Consider the following 19,818-nt stretch of genomic DNA (forward strand, 5'->3'; position numbering starts at 1 on the left):
CATATTTGTTGATGCTGTTTACAAGTCTAGTCTTTTGCATCAACTAAGAGTAAAGAAGGGTCTGACATTACTTCCATTATACATGATCCCTTTCAATTCCCTAAAAACCTTTCAAGAACTGTATGTTGTTCAAAAGAGCAAATAGAGGAAAAAGGCAGAATGAATGTCCTAAAATAAGAATGTGCAAAGAATAGCATTGTACATGACCTTTATAAACACTTTTGAGGGGTTCTTCGAAACCTAATGTTACATTCCATGATAGTAAACAACTAGTTTTATATCCTGAATGTTGAAGTAGTTAAATCTAAGAAAACAGACATGGGAGGAAGCCAGTGCTGTGCAAATAGTATACTTGGATAGATGAACCACTGGTCTCCCAGTATGGCTATTCCTATGTTCTTATGTAAGTGCCTAACAGGTACCTTTCATTGGTATAAAGCTGCTTTGTTTTGGAACAGTTTGCTTCCTGGGTTGTGGGCACAAAACTTATATGTTGTTCCATCATAGTCTGAAAAACTTTTTTCTCCCAAAATTGCAATTAACTTGTATTTCCTAGTTATAACAGGCTTGATATTTAATTATTATGCGGTAAATGGCAGAATATAAATTCTTTGCTTAGTATTAGCTAAGAATTAAAATTGTATTTGGAATGAAAAGGGTTTAATGCTGTGCTTTTGCACTAGCCATAATGTTAGCTGGTATTTTTGTTTCAGCACATGCATCTGTTCAGAGGTCAGATTTAGAACACCATAAATAGACTGAGATCCTCTTCATTACGTCTGGATATTGCAGTTGTTTGTCAATTTGTAGGGCACATAACACCAAGGAGACTTCCTACCCAAGCTATTGGAAAGGTATGTGAAAGTTGAATGATTTATGTTATATACTAGTTATTTTAAGTACAATCTCCTGTCATAAATGGAACAATTAAAACATGTTATGCTTAACTCATTTTGGCTTTTTCAAGAATAACATAAATGAAATATTTGTGCAAAGGAATAAGAGCTAAAATTGATTTAGTTTCTGTTCATTATTTCAGCCTTCTCAGTAATTGCATTTCAGAAAATTAATATTGATTATTAAGCAAACACACAGTAACATGAATGAAGTTTGTTTGTTTTTTCAATTGCCTGTAGAAGCATAAAATGAATGGGTTTTTTCTTCATATGAAATGTTTTTCTCCTACTTTGTTCCACATCAGGAAGGCCAAAGATTTCCTAACTACTGAAAAACACAAGGTTTTCAGTAGCTTTAAATGCTTTAGTTAAGCCATTACTAAACATAGCATGTTGATTGTTGTAGTAGCGAACTGTGTTGCCTTAACGCCTTGTTAAAAGGCAATACAATCTACTATAAAGATCTATTCCTTAAATAGACAAAGGAAACTTTTTTGTACTATAAAGTCCTAATTTGTAATTAGTCTTCCCTCAGTGGCTTATTTTGAGGAGTTTGCTTAATCTTAAATATGATCAGAAAAATCCAACAGGAGCTACATAACACTGTGGCAGTGGATTTGGCCCAGAATTCTAAACTTCACTAGATGAGGAGTGTCTGTGAAAAATGTTGATATTTTGTTGTTCAGGAGATGGGGAAGCTTCCATTTTCTGGCCTACTATTTATCTGCAATATCCTTATTAGGCATTGTAGTTAAAGGTAGGGTTACCATATGGCTCCAGAAAAAGGAGGGCAAATTGAGACATCCGGGTTTGACTGTATGCTAATTTAGCTATACTCACTACACACCACAACAAAGACACAGAACTCAGAGAAGACGGTTTCAGTAGGACAATGCCCCAAACAAACAATGGGCTAAATTCACTAAGGACACAGATCATGTCCCGACCACTTTGCGACCCGATTTTCCTCCGACCCGATTCACTAACGTTGTGGACAATCATCCTCCGATTAGATCCGATCCGCGCATGCAAATGAGGGGAAATGGCATGCAAAGTAGGAAGGATGCGAATCACTAAACAAATGCAGGCATACCGACTGGGCTGGCCGATTCAAAAACAAGTGACTGCTGAGGACCAGTCGCTTGTGTAAAAATCCTGCTCTCTGCCCCGATCTCCTGCTCTCTTCCCTGATCTGCTTCTCCTGCTCTCTCTGCCCTGATCTTCTGCTTCTATGCTCTCTGCCCTGATCTCCTGCTCTCTGCCTTGATCTCCTGCTTCTCCTGCCCTCTGTCCCAACTCTCCTGCCCTTCCCCACAGTACAAGCCTGTGGTTTTAACTCATGGGTTTAAAGTTGGATAAAACCACGGGCTCGCAAAATAAAAGTAAAAAGTTTTGTTTCCAGCTCTGCTGGGCACGGAGGGCCGGCGCATGGGCAGACCATCTACAGATGGTCTGTGTATGTGTCGGGATCACTGGAGAGCGATTCATGCGGTCGGTTGGGGGCGTGATTCCGATCACCCTCATTTGTTTGAGGGCGCTTCGTGAATCAGCCCCCCGGGCACGGATCGGATCGCTCATGGATCGGATCGGATCCGTCGCCTTAGTGAATCTAGCCCAATGTGCTTTGGAAAGGGCTCAACAGAGAGAGGACCGGCGACACAGAAATACACAAATAGAAAAACCAGACAACCAATACACACCAACCAGCAAACACAAAAACAAAATACACCATTGAGAGGAGGCCTACTAAACATGAGAACCATGAACAAGAATGGAATTCAGATCACAGACCTAATAGAGGAACACACTCTGGACTTAGTGATAGTAGAATCCTGTCTCACAGACAACAGTGGGCTCATCATAAGTAAGGCATTCTCACCAGACAATCACAACATTCTTCAGAATAGAATAGGTAAAAGAGGAGGGGGTGTAGCAGTAATACACAATATCAATCTGGGATTCCGACCAATGAAAACAACCCAACCAATAGGAGCAGAATGTTTATTTCTTAGAGTAGGAAACTTAAACACAATGGGCATAATTTTAGTTATTTATTTTAAAAAATTATAGACCGCTTAGGTATTATACGTCATCCCCAATCTAAACATGGAAGATTGGCAAAACATCATGAACCTCATCGCTGAAGTCAACCTAAAATTCTCTTTCTGGGTATGTAGTGATTTTAATCTACATGTAGACGACCCAGCATGCCAAAAAGCACAACAAATAGTCCAACAAATGGAAGGCCTATGACTACATCAAGCAGTGAAGGAAAAACACATAGAAACATGATGGCAGATAAAGGCCAAATGGCCCATCTAGTCTGCCCATCCGCAGTATCCATTATGTCTTTCTCTCTCCGAGAGATCCCACATGCCTATCCCAGGCTCTTTTGAATTCAGACACAGTCTCTGTCTCCACCACCTCTTCTGGGAGACTGTTCCATGCATCTACTACCATGCAAAAGGACACACTTTAGATGTACTTTTTGACAGAGAGGAAGATACAGGGGACTGCAGCCCCATAGCTATGAAAGTGTTATGGACAAACCACCACCTAATATGCTTCAGGATAAGATAACCAGAAAGTAGAAAACAATCAAAAACCTTTGGAAGAAACCAAGAATAGGGAGAAGTTTCATAGCGAGCACCAAATTCAAAAACAGAGAAGTAAAAACAGAGATGTAGATAATTTCTCGTGACTCGTTGCATTGGTGCAGCACACATGTTTCTTGCCTTGTTAACATTTATTGTACTTAATATACCAAACTCAATAAATTTTTTGAACTAAAAAAAAACAGAGATCATTGGTTTCACAGAATGGATGACACACTGGGATGAGGCAAAAACCAAACAAAAGGAAAGATGGGTTCACCCCATCAGAAGACATCATAAAGCTAAAAAGAGAGAAAAGAAAACTCAAAAGAAAATGGAGGAACTCAGACAAGGATAAGGTAGCTAGAAAACCCGGCTTAGAGTCAACAGAATTTACTTTAAGAAAAAAAAGAGAATTCCTCTCAAAAAAGATCCTCAAAGCTGGAAACTCCACTAAAACCTTATACTAAGTAGTATACAGTTTGCTGGAGGAAAAGCAAAAGGAAATCACCACCAAATGTTCCCTATCAAGTACAGAATTCAACAACTTCACAGAAAATAAAGAGGACACAGAAAGACAATGGCCTAAATAACAACATAGACAAACATACAAGGAAAACAGGAGACACAATGGAAGAGTTCAAACCAATTGCAGAGAACCAGGTAAATAAACTACTGAAAAGAGTGAAACCCAGCCCACCATCCATCAACATATGTCTGATACAACCGATGAGCGAACACAAAGGCCCCGGACTTTCCTACCTCAAAGACCTTATCAATAAATCACTACAGTCTGGAGAAGTCCCACTTAAATGGAAACTCTCAGTCATCAGGCCCATTCTGGAAAATAAAGAAAAAGACCTAGAAGATCTCTCCAACCAACCGTTGATATCTAAACTAACAGACATATTGGCCTGCCAACAAATAGACTTCCTAGAAAACTCATCAAAGCTAGACCAGGTTTAATCAGTGTTCAGAAGATACTTGAGCACTGAAACCGCCAAATCTAGCTCTTCTAAAAATGAAACTCACTTTATTCAGTCAAAAGAACTACCTCTTTAAACACTGTACAGTGTTCTTCCCAGGGCCTTTCAGCCGAGTGCTCCGCCCAGCTAATTTAGATGAGCGCCCGGCTGTAATCTCGATCGCAATCCTGCTGCTGCTGCCACCTTCTTCTCAACATTTTTAAAAAAACCTTCTCACCGGCTTGGAGATTTACCGGGCTGACTTGGCACAGCCTGAATCGCAGGAGCCTGAATTTTTTTGTTTTTGTTTTAGTTTTTAACGCCAGCAAGCGACTTGAACCAATGCTCCGGGGCTCTAACATGCATGCCGCTTCCCTCCGAAACCGGAAGTCACGTCCCGAGGGGGGAAGAGAAGGGAAGTCGGCATGCACACGCCCCGGAGCATGGGTTCGCTATAAGAGACAGGTCAGCTTACAACTTGCTCTTGCTTGCTTCGGGCTTTCCTCGCTGCCTACTTTCTGTTTCCGTGAAGGCAGGACCCGGCAACGAGGAAGGCCCGAAGCAAGCAGGAGCAGCAAGTTGTAAGCTTCCCTCCATTGCTGATTTATGGAAGATAGGTCAGCGATGGAAGGAAGCTTACAACTTGCCTTAGTCCAGCCCCGCACAACATGCGGCCCAAAACGGATCTCACTGCCGATATGGCTCTCACTCCGCTCTCCTTTGAAGATCAGCTCAGGAGGCAAGATTTAGCCTGAGATCTGATGAACATTAAAGGGCATTTGAAGGCATCTGAGCAGATTGAGGAGAACATGTCCTGTTTTTCCATGCCTAAAAATACCACCTTGTCTAATGTAATCTCTGATAAGATCCTTAAGAGTGATGCAACTATGTATGCTGGACAGTCTCTTCCAGTAAACAGAGCTTTAAAGCCTGCAGCCATACAGAACCAGATAGTCAAAGGGCTCCGAAGTGTAGTATTGTCAAGGGATCTGTCTCACAAGTTTCTGCTGCTGGCAGATGTAAACACAGCACAAGAAATAGAGACTTGTGGCATTCTGTGTGGAAAGCTGATGCATAATGAATTTACTATTACCCATGTAATAGTGCCAAAGCAGTCTGCTGGACCAGTCTACAGTACAGTGATATGGAGAATGTGGAAGAATTATTCAGTGTTCAAGATCAACATGATCTCCTCACAGAAGAGATGGAGAGAAAGAGAGAGGCCTGGACCAAAGGGGAAAGACAGGAGGTAGATACTGGAGAGGGGGGAGAGAAGGGAAGGAGATAGAGATGTCAGACTAAGGGGGATGAGTGGGAAGGAAGGAAAGGAGAAGAGAGAGATGCCAGAGCATAGGGGAGGGGTGGAGACAAAAAATGGAGAGGGGTTGAAGCTGAAATAAATCATGTACAAAGGAGAGAAAGGGCACAGGATATAGAGTTTATTGAAGGGACATAGAAAGAGGGAAGATACCATATGGAACAGAGAGAGGGCAGACACTGGATGGAAAAGGCAGAAAGGGTGGACAGTGGATGCAAGGGGCAGAGATAGGGTAGACAGTAGATGGAAGGGGTAGAGAGAGGGTAGAGGCTGGGTGGAAGGGGCAAAGAGAGAGAGGACAGATGTTGCATGGAAGGGAGCGAGGACAAATGCTGAAGAGAGTGAAGAGAAGATGACTAAAGCCGAAACGACAAAAGGTAGAAAAAAAATATTTTTGTTGCTTTATGTAGAATCAAGCAGTATTATAACTGTATTGATTAAAATTTATCAATAGGAAATGGAAATAAGGCAATTTTTGGGGGGAATAAACCCCTTTCCTCAGGTCAGGACAGGATACCATAACAGCTGTATACTATCTTGAAGAAAGATTTGGCCTCTGAAAGCTAATTGAAAAATGGATTAGTCCAATAAAATTGTATTTTCATATTTCTCATTATTTTATTTCTATTTGTTAATTTGTAAAGTGGTGACTGTTATGTAGAAGTTTTTTTCTAATTTACATCTACTGTCTTTATATTTTGCACAGTATTAGGGGACATGTGTCACTGTTTCTGTCGTGTTGCATTGTATGCAGAGTCTGGTTTTTTGGTTCAGTTTAACTTTTGTCTACATATTTCTATTTTTAGTTTGTGATTATTCCATATTGGGCGAGGGTGTATCTGTCTGTGTGTATAAAAGGGACATGGCTTTCTGTTAGCAATGACTGTACAGGATCAATTGACTGTGTAGGATCTGGTTTGTTTAGTTTTACAATGCGTGTGTTGGTGTTCTAGTGCTCACTGCAGTGTTTAAGATGCTGCCTTTTCCTAGATGCACCCTTATTGTGTGACTCATGGATTATTACTAAAAATATCTTTTTTTATATAGAGGAGGGGGTTGTTAAAAAATGATTAGCACTGGCTGTCATATATACTAGGTACATCACTGGATTTAATGACCCTATTCTAACTTTACTGTTGACGTAGGTGTTGTCCCCCCAACACACAGACACACACATTATAAAGAATTAAATTAAAGTTGTATTATCATCAAGCATCTTTCAAATGACATTATAAGCAAATAAAAATAAAATATTTTTAATACATTGCTAATTATTACCTGCATCTTTACCTATACTGTTTTGCCCTAGCTCTTACTTTGCACTATAGCAAAATAAAAAAGAAGCAGATAAAGATCAATCACACAGGTGCCCTTCAAGGCCCTCTCCATAAATTATGTAGAAGAGGTCTGGAAGTGGGGATAGCATCTATTTCATATCCTCAGTAAGACCTCAGGAAGGAACCTAGTGATCAAAACATTATTAGAGGTGTTGTACAGCCATTTCTTGTATGACTGGATGAGCTATATTTATCTTTTTTTTTAGTTGTTTAAATTCATGCAGAGATAAATGGTTAGATTGAACCTAATGACTTCATTAACGCATTTCCCTTTTTTTAAACCTCTATACTATTTGAAAGAGGGTGAATATCTAATTATTCACTTCTAGAATTGGATACTTCTTAAATTTAGTAAAAATATTCTGGCACAAGTGTCAAACCTTAAAAAAGGAAGTCATATCGAGCATTGGAAAATAATAATAATTAACTAATAAAAATAGTATACATTTAATTTTCCTCACTACCAAATTTCCCCGCCCCGCCCCACCCGGCTACTTTTTCATGCCACCCAGCTGGAAAAAATTTCTGGGGAGAACACTGCTGTATAACTCAATCGCTCCCAATTGATATGTTGCTAACTCAACTATATTTTATTTTATTTATTTATTCAGTTTTCTATACTGTTCTCCCAGGGGAGCTCAGAATGGTTTACATGAATTTATTCAGGTACTCAAGCATTTTTTCCTGTCTGTCCCAGTGGGCTCACAATCTATCTAATGTACCTGGGACAATGGGGGGATTAAGTGACTTGCCCAGGTTCACAAGGAGCAGCGTGGGTTTGATCACTATGCCACACTCTCCCTTTCTAATTCAGATGTACAACAGACCCTCAGTATTCGCGGGGGTTAGGGGCAGAGCTGGCCCGCAAAAAGGGAAAAATGCAAATAATTTTTTGGGCCAGCTCTGACCTACCCCACCTCACTCCTGCATCCCCGACCTTACCTGGTGGTCTAGCGGCGACAAGGGGCAGGAGCAATCTTCCTATGCTCCTGCCCCGTGCAGAGCCATTGTCAAAATGCCTGCCATGAGTTCCCATTGTAGCCTCAAGACTACAACAGGAACTCACGGCAGCCATTGTGATGATGGCTCTGGCAGGAACATAGGAAGATCGCTCCTGCCCTGCATCGCTACTAGACCACCAGGTAAGGTCTGGGGGATGTCCAGGGCAGCGTTTTTGAATTAAAAATTCAAGGGGCAAAAAAATCACAAATAACTGAATTCGCGATTGGGGAAACCGCAAATCAGGAGGGGGAGCTGTATTGTTTTTCTAATGTCAACTTAATGTCTCTCTTCGATCAAATGTTTATTCAATAGTCTTCTGTTTCTATGATAACCCTACTGTAGTCTACATATTCTGTACTTCAGAACTGCAACTTTTCACTGGACCGGATGGAATTCACCCGAGAGTATTAAAGGAACTGAAGGTAGAAATCGGAGAACTACTGCAAAACCTTGATAACCTGTCAATTAGAACTGGACAGATACCAGACGACTGGAAGATAGCAAACGTCACCCCAATTTTCAAAAAAGGATCCAGAGGAGAACTGGGCAACTACAGACCAGTGAGTCTTGCGTCTGTTCCTGGAAAGATGGGCAAAGCACTGATTAAAGATAGCATAGTCCGGCACTTGGATACACACGACCTGAGAGCCAGTCAACACGGCTTCAGGAAAGGGAAGTAATGCTTGACAAATTTACTACAATTCTTTGAAACAGTAAACAAACAGATTGATAACGGGGAACCAGTGGACATAATATATTTGGATTTCCAGAAAGCGTTTGACAAAGTCCCACACAAAAGACTTCTCAGGAAATTACAAAGCCACGGAATAGAGGGAGACATACTAAGGTGGATAGGCAAATGGCTGGAAAACAGAATGCAGAGGGTGGGCTTAAATGGGAAGTTCTCAGACTGGAAGAAAATGACTAGCAGTGTGCCCCAGGGCTTGGTTCTTGGGCCCATCCTATTTAATATTTTTATCGACCTAGAAGACGGAATGTCCAGTGAGGTCATCAAGTTTGCAGACAACACGAAGTTATGTCAGGGAAATCGGATCACAAAAGGATAGCGAGGAACTACAGAGAGATTTGAGCCAGTTAGAGAAATGGGCAGAGAAATGGCAGATGAAGTTTAATGTGGAAAAATGCAAGGTAATGCATTTGGGCAGAAAGAACAAGGAGCACGAGTATAGAATGTCAGGTGCAACTCTGGGTAAGAGCGAACAAGAAAAGGACCTGGGGGTACTGATAGATAAGACCCTGAAACCATAGGCACAATGCACGGCAGCGGCAAAGAAAGCAAATAGAATGTTGGGCATGATGAAGAAGGGAATCACTAGTAGATCAGAGAGGGTCATAATGCTGCTGTATAGAGCAATGGTCAGACCATACTTGGAATACTGTGTCCAACACTGGTCTCCCTAACTAAAGAAGGATATAAAACTGCTCGAGAGGGTGCAGAGGCGAGCAACGAAGCTAGTTAAAGGTATGGAAAACTTGAACTACAAAGAACGACTTAAAAAACTGGGACTATTCTCCCTTGAGAAGAGGAGACTGCGAGGGGATCTGATTGAGACTTTTAAGATAATAAAATGAATTGACAAGATAGAACAGGATAAAAAGTTATTTACGATGTCAAATGTGACCAGGACAAGAGGTCATGGACTGAAGCTGAGGGGGGACAAGCCCAGGACAAACGCCAGGAAGTTCTGCTTCATGCAGCGAGTGGTGGATACCTGGAATGCTCTTCCGGTAGAGGTTGCTGCTGAACCCACAGTTCTTGGTTTTAAGGGCAAGTTAGATGCACATCTCCTCAAAAGATGCATAGAAGGATATGGGTGACAGTTCTTGGTTTTAAGGGCAAGTTAGAGGCACATCTCCTTTTTTTCACCAGGTTATACCTGGCTGGGTCTCCGCGTGGGCAGATCACCGGACTAGATGAACCTAAGGTCTGATCCGGAGATGGCAGTTCTTATGTTCTTAAAATGAGCTTCTTAATTTGTAAATCACCTTGAACCTATTTAAGTATAGAGCGATCCAGAAATTGAAGATTAGATTACATTTTAGCTAGTGTAAGTGTGGCCTCTAGTACAGTGGTGCCTCACACAACGAACTTAATCCGTTCCAGGAGCAAGTTTGTTATGTGAAACGTTCGTTGTGTGAAACGCGTTTTCCCATAAGAATACCTGTAAAACAAAATAATTCGTTCTGCAGCCCTACATTTCCCTCCCTCCACCTCACCTCACATGCAGAGCCTGCCAGCCTTCTCCCTCACCCAGCCGCACGATCTCAAAAAGCTGTGCACGCGCAGCTGCTGGAGTTGATCAATGTTCTCTCTCCTGCAACTTCCGGTTTCCGGTTGCGTCAGAGGAGAAGATTGAACAACAGAGCATGCGCGCATGTGCTGCTCTTTGAAAGTGTGTGGCTGGCCGAAAAAGAAAGCCGGAAAACTCGGTTTTTAAGGTAAGGTGGAGGGAGATGATGGAACACTGCATTCAGACAGGAGGGTGCTGCTGTTCCCGGCTCACATTAGAAAGTGGCGAGAGTAGTTCCGCCCCCCCCCGGGCCCCTCGGGCGACTTCGTTGTGTGAAACGAAGTTCGTTATAGGGAGCAAGACAAAAAGTTCGTTATGCGCAGCGTTCGCTGTACGAGGCGTCCGTTATGCGAGGCACCACTGTATTATATAATGGTAATTACATGTGTAATTACTGATATAGCATTTGTGCTTAGCATGTATCATCCTGTTGCCTAACTTTAGGTGGCCTGTTGAAAATTACGGCCTAATCATTTGCATGCAAACCCAATAGATCAATCACTCAGTGAGCGATTGACACATGCGCAGAGTCCTAACAGCAGTGACAGGGGAAGCAGTCTCCTGTCACTGCTGTTAGAGCTTCTTTTTTTTTTTTTTAATGACACAGATGTTATGCATGTATTACACACACAGAATCTGCCCCATTAAATAAAAGAAAAAAGCCTCCCCCCCGCGTCGATGGCTCTCCACAATGATGCCCCCACGAACTGGCACTGCAACCCCTCCTTGGCAATGGAAATGGCATGAAGGATACCTATTCCCTCCTCCAGGCCGAATACCCCCATGCCATGCCCCCACCCAGTCCTGTACCTCAGTGCCACTGACCCCCCCAATCATCCCCTAACCTCCCCCCCCCAAAAAAAAAGGCAGGAGAGATGCCCACTCCTTCCTGCCACTGGATGTGGGATATGCTTCCTTCCAGCTCTCAACATCATGAAATTCTACAGGGGGCTCGGAGTGGGGGTGGAGCATCCGGTGGCAGGAAGAAGGGGGGGTCTCCATTAGCAGAAGGGAGTGGGCATCCCTCCTGCCTTTATTTATTTATTTATTTATGTATTTTTTGCCTAGTCAAGCGATGTTAGTGCATCAATCACTTGGCTACCTTGCATGGGGTCCAGCAGCCCCCCATAAGCAGCAGAGTCCCGCCACAAGTCCAGCAGCCCCCCAAGCAGAAGAATTCCCCTCCCAAGGCCAGCAGCCTCCCCAAGCAAAAGAATCCTCCCCTGCGAGTCCAGCAGCCCCACCCCCAAGCAGCAGAATCCTCCCCCGTGAGTCCAGCAGACCCTCATGCAAATGAGCATCTAAATATTCCCCTCAGCTCCCCTCTCAGTCTGTGCCTATTTTACCTTTAGTCTCAGCCACCACAGAGAACAATCTTCAAAGGCCTGCACCAAAGTCTTCCCTCTGCCGAGTCCCTCGCTGATGTAACTTCCATGGCAACTGAGGCTAAAGGTAAAACAGGCGCGGACCGAGAGGGGAGTTGAGGAGGAACGTTTAGGTGTGCCAACTCGAATGGTGGGGGGAGGGGATGTTAGATTCATGGAGATGCCGACCCAGGTACAATTTTTTTTTTTTACCATGAGAGCAAGACCTTTTACTGCTCCCACGGGGCGGTAAAATGCTTTGTTCCTGATCCGGCAGTAGACAGCCCAATTTATGTCCTGTCCATCGCATTTTGCCATGGTGTTCACTCACCATGTCAATCTTTACTCCATATCAAAGAGAGTCCAGAACTGTTTCACTTACTCTGCAATTAAGGGTGCAAAACGAAAGGGAATGCTTGAGGCTCTTCTCTTATTCCAGGCAGCAAAATTAGGCCCTAGTATTATTAGGATTCTATTTACAGAGTCAGATGACAGAACTGTCAGAAAGGAAGTAAAAACCATGTTATTCAGGATAATGCTACTCTATACTGTTAGATGTACTGAGCTGTGACATTGCTGGAAATGACCAATATCTCTTTTATTATAATTGGCCTAGAACTGCAAGGTTACGACAGAATAGAAATCAATATATATAATGTTTTACTCTTTAGGATCTTGCCAAGTACTTGTGACCTGGGTTGGCCACTGTTGGGAACAGAATACTGGGTTTGATGGACCTTGGGTTTGTCCCAGTATGGCAATTCTTTTATTCTTGTGTTTTAATATATGTACAGTAATACCAACACTTAATACTGTAGCAATTCCCATTCTAGCACTTTATTGCAGCTAATTTGAACAGATCCAGTAAAAACATGGCCACTCATTCTAAAATCTTTTCCCAAGGATAGGATTTAACTTCTCCAAATATGCTATTTTATAACATAGTATTTTCTCTATGAAGCACTCCAATAATCATGTTATTCAGAAATTACCAATCGAATATGTAGCTAGCTTCAGCAACAGAATCGATAAACTACAAGTAAGCCCATCTGATTTAAGTCAAGCCATTAAAATCTATTCAGCATGTTCCCATAGCACAGGAAACTTAAAATGCCATTTTATGTTACAAGGGAAGATAATTTCTGGTTTAATTAACCATCATTATTTCTTTCTGTGATCGAACAGAAGTGGTCACAAATACAGAAGTGAACAGAGTTAGTTAAATTTTAATTTTCATGCCATGAAATCAAAAACATTATAAAATTGATTTGGAGCTGGTGTCACTCAAGCTAATACCCTGTGAACACATTCATATGCATAGCATTAGGAGGCTGGTAAAAGGTTTTTAATCAAAGATTTATTTGTCTTAATAAAGCCTGCCTGCATCGTGTACAAAGTCTGCAGTTTTTTGTTTTGTTTGTTCTGGATTATTAATAAATTCACATCCTGTTGCACTGTACTATGTTAGTGGAGTCCTGTCTCATAGTAACATAGTAACATAGTAATAACATAGTAACATAGTAGATGACGGCAGATAAAGACCCGAATGGTCCATCCAGTCTGCCCAACCTGATTCAATTTAAATTTTTTTTTTTTTTTCTTCTTAGCTATTTCTGGGCAAGAATCCAAAGCTTTAACCAGTACTGTGCTTGGGTTCCAACTGCCGAAATCTCTGTTAAGACTTACTCCAGCCCATCTACACCCTCCCAGCCATTGAAGCCCTCCCCTGCCCATCCTCCACCAAACGGCCATACACAGACACAGACCGTGCAAGTCTGCCCAGTAACTGGCCTAGTTCAATATTTAATATTATTTTCTGATTCTAAATCTTCTGTGTTCATCCCACGCTTCTTTGAACTCAGTCACAGTTTTACTCTCCACCACCTCTCTCGGGAGCGCATTCCAGGCATCCACCACCCTCTCCGTAAAGTAGAATTTCCTAACATTGCCCCTGAATCTACCACCCCTCAACCTCAAATTATGTCCTCTGGTTTTACCATTTTCCTTTCTCTGGAAAAGATTTTGTTCTACGTTAATACCCTTTAAGTATTTGAACGTCTGAATCATATCTCCCCTGTCTCTCCTTTCCTCTAGGGTATACATATTCAGGGCTTCCAGTCTCTCCTCATACGTCTTCTGGTGCAAGCCTCCTATCATTTTCGTCGCCCTCCTCTGGACCGCCTCAAGTCTTCTCACGTCTTTCGCCAGATACGGTCTCCAAAACTGAACACAATACTCCAAGTGGGGCCTCACCAATGACCTGTACAGGGGCATCAACACCTTCTTCCTTCTACTGACTACGCCTCTCTTTATACAGCCCAGAATCCTTCTGGCAGCAGCCACTGCCTTGTCACACTGTTTTTTCGCCTTTAGATCTTCGGACACTATCACCCCAAGGTCCCTCTCCCCGTCCGTGCATATAAGCTTCTCTCCTCCCAGCATATATGGTTCCTTCCTATTATTAATCCCCAAATGCATTACTCTGCATTTCTTTGCATTGAATTTTAGTTGCCAGGCATTAGACCATTCCTCTAACTTTTGCAGATCCTTTTTCATATTTTCCACTCCCTCTTCGGTGTCTACTCTGTTACAAATCTTGGTATCATCTGCAAAAAGGCACACTTTTCCTTCTAACCCTTCAGCAACGTCACTTACATACATATTGAACAGGATTGGCCCCAGCACCGAAACCTGAGGGACTCCACTAGTCACCTTTCCTTCCTTCGAGCGACTTCCATTAACCACCACCCTCTGGCGTCTGTCCGACAGCCAGTTTCTGACCCAGTTCACCACTTTGGGTCCTAACTTCAGCCCTTCAAGTTTGTTCAACAGCCTCCTATGAGGAACTGTATCAAAGGCTTTGCTGAAATCCAAGTAAATTACATCTAGCATATGTCCTCGATCCAGCTCTCTGGTCACCCAATCAAAAAATTCAATCAGGTTCGTTTGGCACGATTTACCTTTTGTAAAGCCATGTTGCCTCGGATCCTGTAACCCATTAGATTCAAGGAAATACACTATCCTTTCTTTCAGCAACACTTCCATTATTTTTCCAACAACTGAAGTGAGGCTCACCGGCCTGTAGTTTCCTGCTTCATCCCTGTGACCACTTTTATGAATAGGGACCACATCCGCTCTCCTCCAATCCCCAGGAATCACTCCCGTCTCCAGAGATTTGTTGAACAAGTCTTTAATAGGACTCGCCAGAACCTCTCTGAGTTCCCTTAGTATCCTGGGATGGATCCCGTCTGGTCCCATCGCTTTGTCCACCTTCAGTTTTTCAAGTTGCTCATAAACACCCTCCTCCGTGAACGGCGCAGAATCTACTCCATTTTCTCGTGTAACTTTGCCGGACAATCTCGGTCCTTCTCCAGGATTTTCTTCTGTGAACACAGAACAGAAGTATTTGTTTAGCACATTTGCTTTCTCCTCATCACTCTCCACATATTTGTTCCCAGCATCTTTTAGCCTAGCAATTCCATTTTTTATCTTCCTCCTTTCACTAATATATCTGAAAAAAATTTTATCTCCCTTTTTTACATTTTTAGCCATTTGTTCTTCCGCCTGTGCCTTCGCCAAACATATTTCTCTCTTGGCTTCTTTCAGTTTCACCCTGTAGTCCTTTCTGCTCTCCTCTTCTTGGGTTTTTTTATATTTCATGAATGCCAACTCTTTCGCCTTTATTTTCTCAGCCACTAGGTTGGAGAACCATATCGGCTTCCTTTTTCTCTTGTTTTTATTGATTTTCTTCACATAAAGGTCCGTAGCCATTTTTATCGCTCCTTTCAGCTTAGACCACTGTCTTTCCACTTCTCTTATGTCCTCCCATCCTAACAGCTTTGTGGTAAAAGCTTTGTGGTAAAACAATGGAAATAAAAATACAGGGCTAAAAAAACATAAAAAATTACGAGCTTGAGGCATTGCACAAAGATGTACTTTCACATGATTGAGTAGGCAGCAGGATCTACTTTAGGAGGAGAGGGTAAGTAAGGATTAATCAGTAGGAAACTCCAGTGAGCCCTCAGGTCCAAGATAAAGAATTGCAGAAAACTACCTTACCTAGAACTTGAAACATATGCAGCCCTTTTTCTGGGCAGAGTTAGCCTGATCCTTGGGGGAGGAATAAGGCAAGACTGAGTTTGAGGCAGTGGCATAGCTAGAAGGTAACTTTTGGGAGGGCTAATGCATGGGATGGTTTGGCACTAGTGTTGCTAACCTGCATCCTGATACACCCATGCCCCACCCACATTCTTCCTCTAACCAGCCCCCCCCCTCCAATAACAACTGCAGTGAGTATAGCAGTGCAGGCTGTGGATGTAGAACAGCCAAAGTCCCTCAAATCACATATGCTCGAAAGCATCTTTAAATGAGAAGCATTTCAAAGCTCCCTTGAATTTACCCATGTGTGTTTCCTCTCTGATATGATTAGGCAAAGCGTTCCAAATAAGTGAAGCAGTAACTGGAAACATAGTTGTGCATCAAGTACTGACCATCTTAAGAGATGAGATGAAGAAAAGATGGTGTGCAAAAGATCTAAGGACTCTAGAAGGGGTGTGAGGGATAAGCATTTTATCTATAAAGGCCGGTTCCCATGTTTTATGCATTTTAAATGTAATTAATTAAGTAAAGGGGTCACATGATCATATTTTTTTGAATTTGTGATAATCTTAATGGCTGCATTCTGAATCAATTGTAGATACCTAATTTCTTCTTGCAGTATTCCGTTGTAAAGGGAGTTGCAATAGTCAGTTTTGGATATGACCAGTGAATGGATGAGTATATTTAAAGAAGACGGCTCAAGAAGATTGGCTAAGGATCTGATCAAGAGACTTGGGTGACAAGCCACCAGCAACTACCCATGGCTCTGAGATCAGTTGAACTGGCAGGAGCTGGAATCAAAAGCTGGACATTATGTCATCTTGCTGGGCCAGGCTATCATTACACAAGCTGCAGAATTGGAAGGGGCACTGCAGCTCTTGGAAGTGGTGTAGAGGGAGTCACAGTGCTGGTTGAGAACTCAAAAGACTCTGTTGAGAAAGATTCTGCTTTGAAAACCAGGAGTCTGTTCAATCCACTGGTGGTAGTCACTTGATTCAGATTAGGCAGTCTTGATAGGTGATGATTGTTCATTATCACCCTGTTCTAAAGATATTAATTTATCATCAGAATTTCAAAACAAGGCACAACAAGCTGAAACCAAAATAATTATCCTGCAGGAGAAGGTAACAATAATTGACTCTAAATTAAAGAAAGTTAAAATACCTACTTGGAACAGATTTGAGTAAGGATAAAATCTCCAGTAACATAGGATTGGAACAACTTGAAAATTACACACAGCATCTCAATCTTTTTTTTTTTTAACTTTATTAATTTTCAAAACTAATACAAAGTGCCATGAATTTTACAAACATTAATAATCAGCATACACACTTAAATTTCATCAATAACAATACAGAAGAAAAATATCCCACCCCTTCCTTCCAACAATTCAATCAAGAAATAAACCAAAAAGATATCCCCACACCTTCCCATCCCGTCCTGGATATGCATAAAAAGAAAATTAAATAAAGACAATTATGTTGAATTAACAAAGGATATCAATGGGCCCCACACCAATGTAAATACTTTGCTATGCCCCAACATATCCGCATTCATCTTTTCATATTTATAGCCTAAACATAAACTGACCCACCAAAATGAAAAATTGAGGCGGTCACAATTTTTCCAATTGCATGTTATTTGCATTACTATCCCTGTCATAATAAGGAAAAGTTTGCATTTGTAACAATTCATAGGAACTTGAGATGCAGCAAAGTTCCGCATATAATTGCCTCATACGTCAAAGGGGTTGTTGATTCCAGTATGAGGTTAATCTGTCCCCATATTGACTTCCAGAAGCTGAATATCAAAGGACAATAGAACAACAGATGATCCTGTGTCCCTATGTCCAGATGACAGTGCCAGCATCTATTAGATTTAGAACTGTCCAACTTATGTAACCTAACAGGGGTCCAAAAAGATCTATGTAACAGAAAAAAACATGTTTGTCTCATAGATGCGGACACTGTACATTTCATCCTCCAAGTCCAAATTCATGGCCATCGAGATGCAGACATATACTGCTTTATCTCAATGCTCCAAATGTCTCCATTTTTTGGTTTCTTATTCAAGAATTAATTTATACCACCGGGTGGCTGATGCCCCAGCAAATCTGTCTGGAAGCATAGGACCTTCAAGCTATAAAGGCCTATGGGAGATCATATCATTCATATCTGATCTTGGGGATGTCAGTGCAGACAGCCTTAGATTGCCCCAGAATGCCTAAATTACATCAGTGTTTAAAGGTAACAAAGGACCTTGGTACAGCTAAGAGGTGCGAAGAGGTGTTAATGTCTGTGCTTAAGATATACAGTAAGCTCAGCTGCATGGTCTAACACAGATAGTTAGGGTTAGTCAGAAACCATTGTCAGAGTAATACTAGAAATTACATTTGACTCCAGTCTGTGAGGGACAGTTTCTCCCTCTTTTCTTCTCCAGGTCTCTCACACCCCACTCACTTAGTAGAGATATCTAATGCGAAGAGGTAGATCTCAGAGTCATCAGCATAGAGGTGACACTGGAAGCCATGGGAGGAGATCAGCACTGCAAGTGATCAAGTGTAGATTAAGAAAAGGAGTGGTCCCAGGACAGAGCCTTGAGGTACACCGATTGATAGCAGGAAGGCTGTGAAGGAGGAACCACTGTTGCATATACTGAAGGTGCGATGAGAGAGATAGGAAGAAAGCCAGGAGACAGTAGAACCTTGAAATCCCAGCAAGGATCAACAGTGATCAACAGTTTCAAAGGCGGCAGATAGATTGAGAAGGATGAGGTTAGAGTAGAGTCCTTTAGATCTGACCAGGAACAGGTCAATGGAAACTTTGGTAAGGACAGTTTCTGTGGAATATAGTGGGCAAAAGCCTGACTGAAGCGTATCCAGAATAGCTTGAGAGGAGAGGAAGTCCAGGCAACAGCACGTTCAAGTAACTTGGATAAGAAGGGGAGGAGGGAGATGGGGTGATAGTTGTAGGGGCACATGGGATCCAGTTAGGGTTTTTTTGAGGAGGGGTGTGACACCGGCATGTTTGGAGGCATCAGGGACGGTTGCAGTGGAGAGCGATAGGTTGAGGATGTGACAGATAGGAGGGATGACAGCAGGGGAGATAGCATTGAGTAGGTGAATGGGAATCGGATCAGAGGAGCAGATTGTGGGTTTGGAGGATAAGAGATGTGCGGTTTCCTCCTTAGTGATTGTGGAGAAGGAAGTTAGCAGAAGGGACAGGTGGAGAGAGGGGAGGGGGAAGCAGCCTGGTTGAGAGCTCAAGGTGAATCTTCAGGTTCTTATTGTAGAAGAAGTCTGCCATAGTTTGGGGAGAAACTGGAGGGAGGATAGGAGGTGAGGGTGCTTTGAGTAGGGAGTTTAGTATGGAAAAGAGACTGTGAGGGTTGGAGCTAAGAGAGGTGGTTAAGTGGGTATAGTGTTCTTGTTTGACCAGTAAGAGGTCAGACTTGAGTGATGTCAGCATGAATTTGAAGTGTATGAAGTCAGCATGCACAGACATTCAGCAGAACAGGCACAGGAGTGCAGGTAGCAGATGCGGGGGATCAGCCAGGGTTGGGGTTTGGTGCATCTAACAGGGCGTAAAATTGGAGGAGCAAGGGTATCTAGAGCAGAGGAGAGAATGGTATTATTGGAGAGTATGCTTTGTTGACAGTCTTATGTGATATGGTAGTTGAGTACAGGGATGAGACAGCAGCAGAGAGGGCTCCAGGTTCAATAGCCTGAAAGTTCATGAACATAAAGGTGATTGGCTGGATCTGGGAGTGGGATGATGAATAGTGAACATTAATAGGTGATAGAGAGGGGAAGGGTGGTATTGCAGAATTTGGTGGTCAAATAGTTGAAGGAAAGAATTAGGTCCAGGCAGTGTCCTTTCTGGCGTGTAAGGGTAGTGGAGCACAGCTGGAGATTGAATGAGGATGTTAGGGCA

General features: G+C 42.3%; 1 protein-coding gene across 5 annotated transcripts in view; it reads left to right on the forward strand.

The window, feature by feature from the left end:
• The first annotated feature begins 756 nt into the window (after window positions 1-756).
• The window catches only part of YIPF7 (Yip1 domain family member 7), a 52,129-nt gene continuing 33,067 nt past the window's right edge, over window positions 757-19,818 (forward strand). Inside the window, exon 1 of one of the 5 annotated variants that reach the window (XM_033924606.1) lies at window positions 757-854. The gene's annotated coding sequence lies outside the window, so the exon portion shown is untranslated. Of the gene's footprint in view, window positions 855-8,638; window positions 8,673-19,818 lie in introns of those variants that run through there. The other 4 variants (XM_033923738.1, XM_033927067.1, XM_033925432.1 and 1 more) reach the window with 4 other exon arrangements.

The sequence above is a fragment of the Geotrypetes seraphini genome, chromosome 1 (genome assembly GCF_902459505.1).
Source record: "Geotrypetes seraphini chromosome 1, aGeoSer1.1, whole genome shotgun sequence".
Classification (NCBI taxonomy): domain Eukaryota; kingdom Metazoa; phylum Chordata; class Amphibia; order Gymnophiona; family Dermophiidae; genus Geotrypetes; species Geotrypetes seraphini.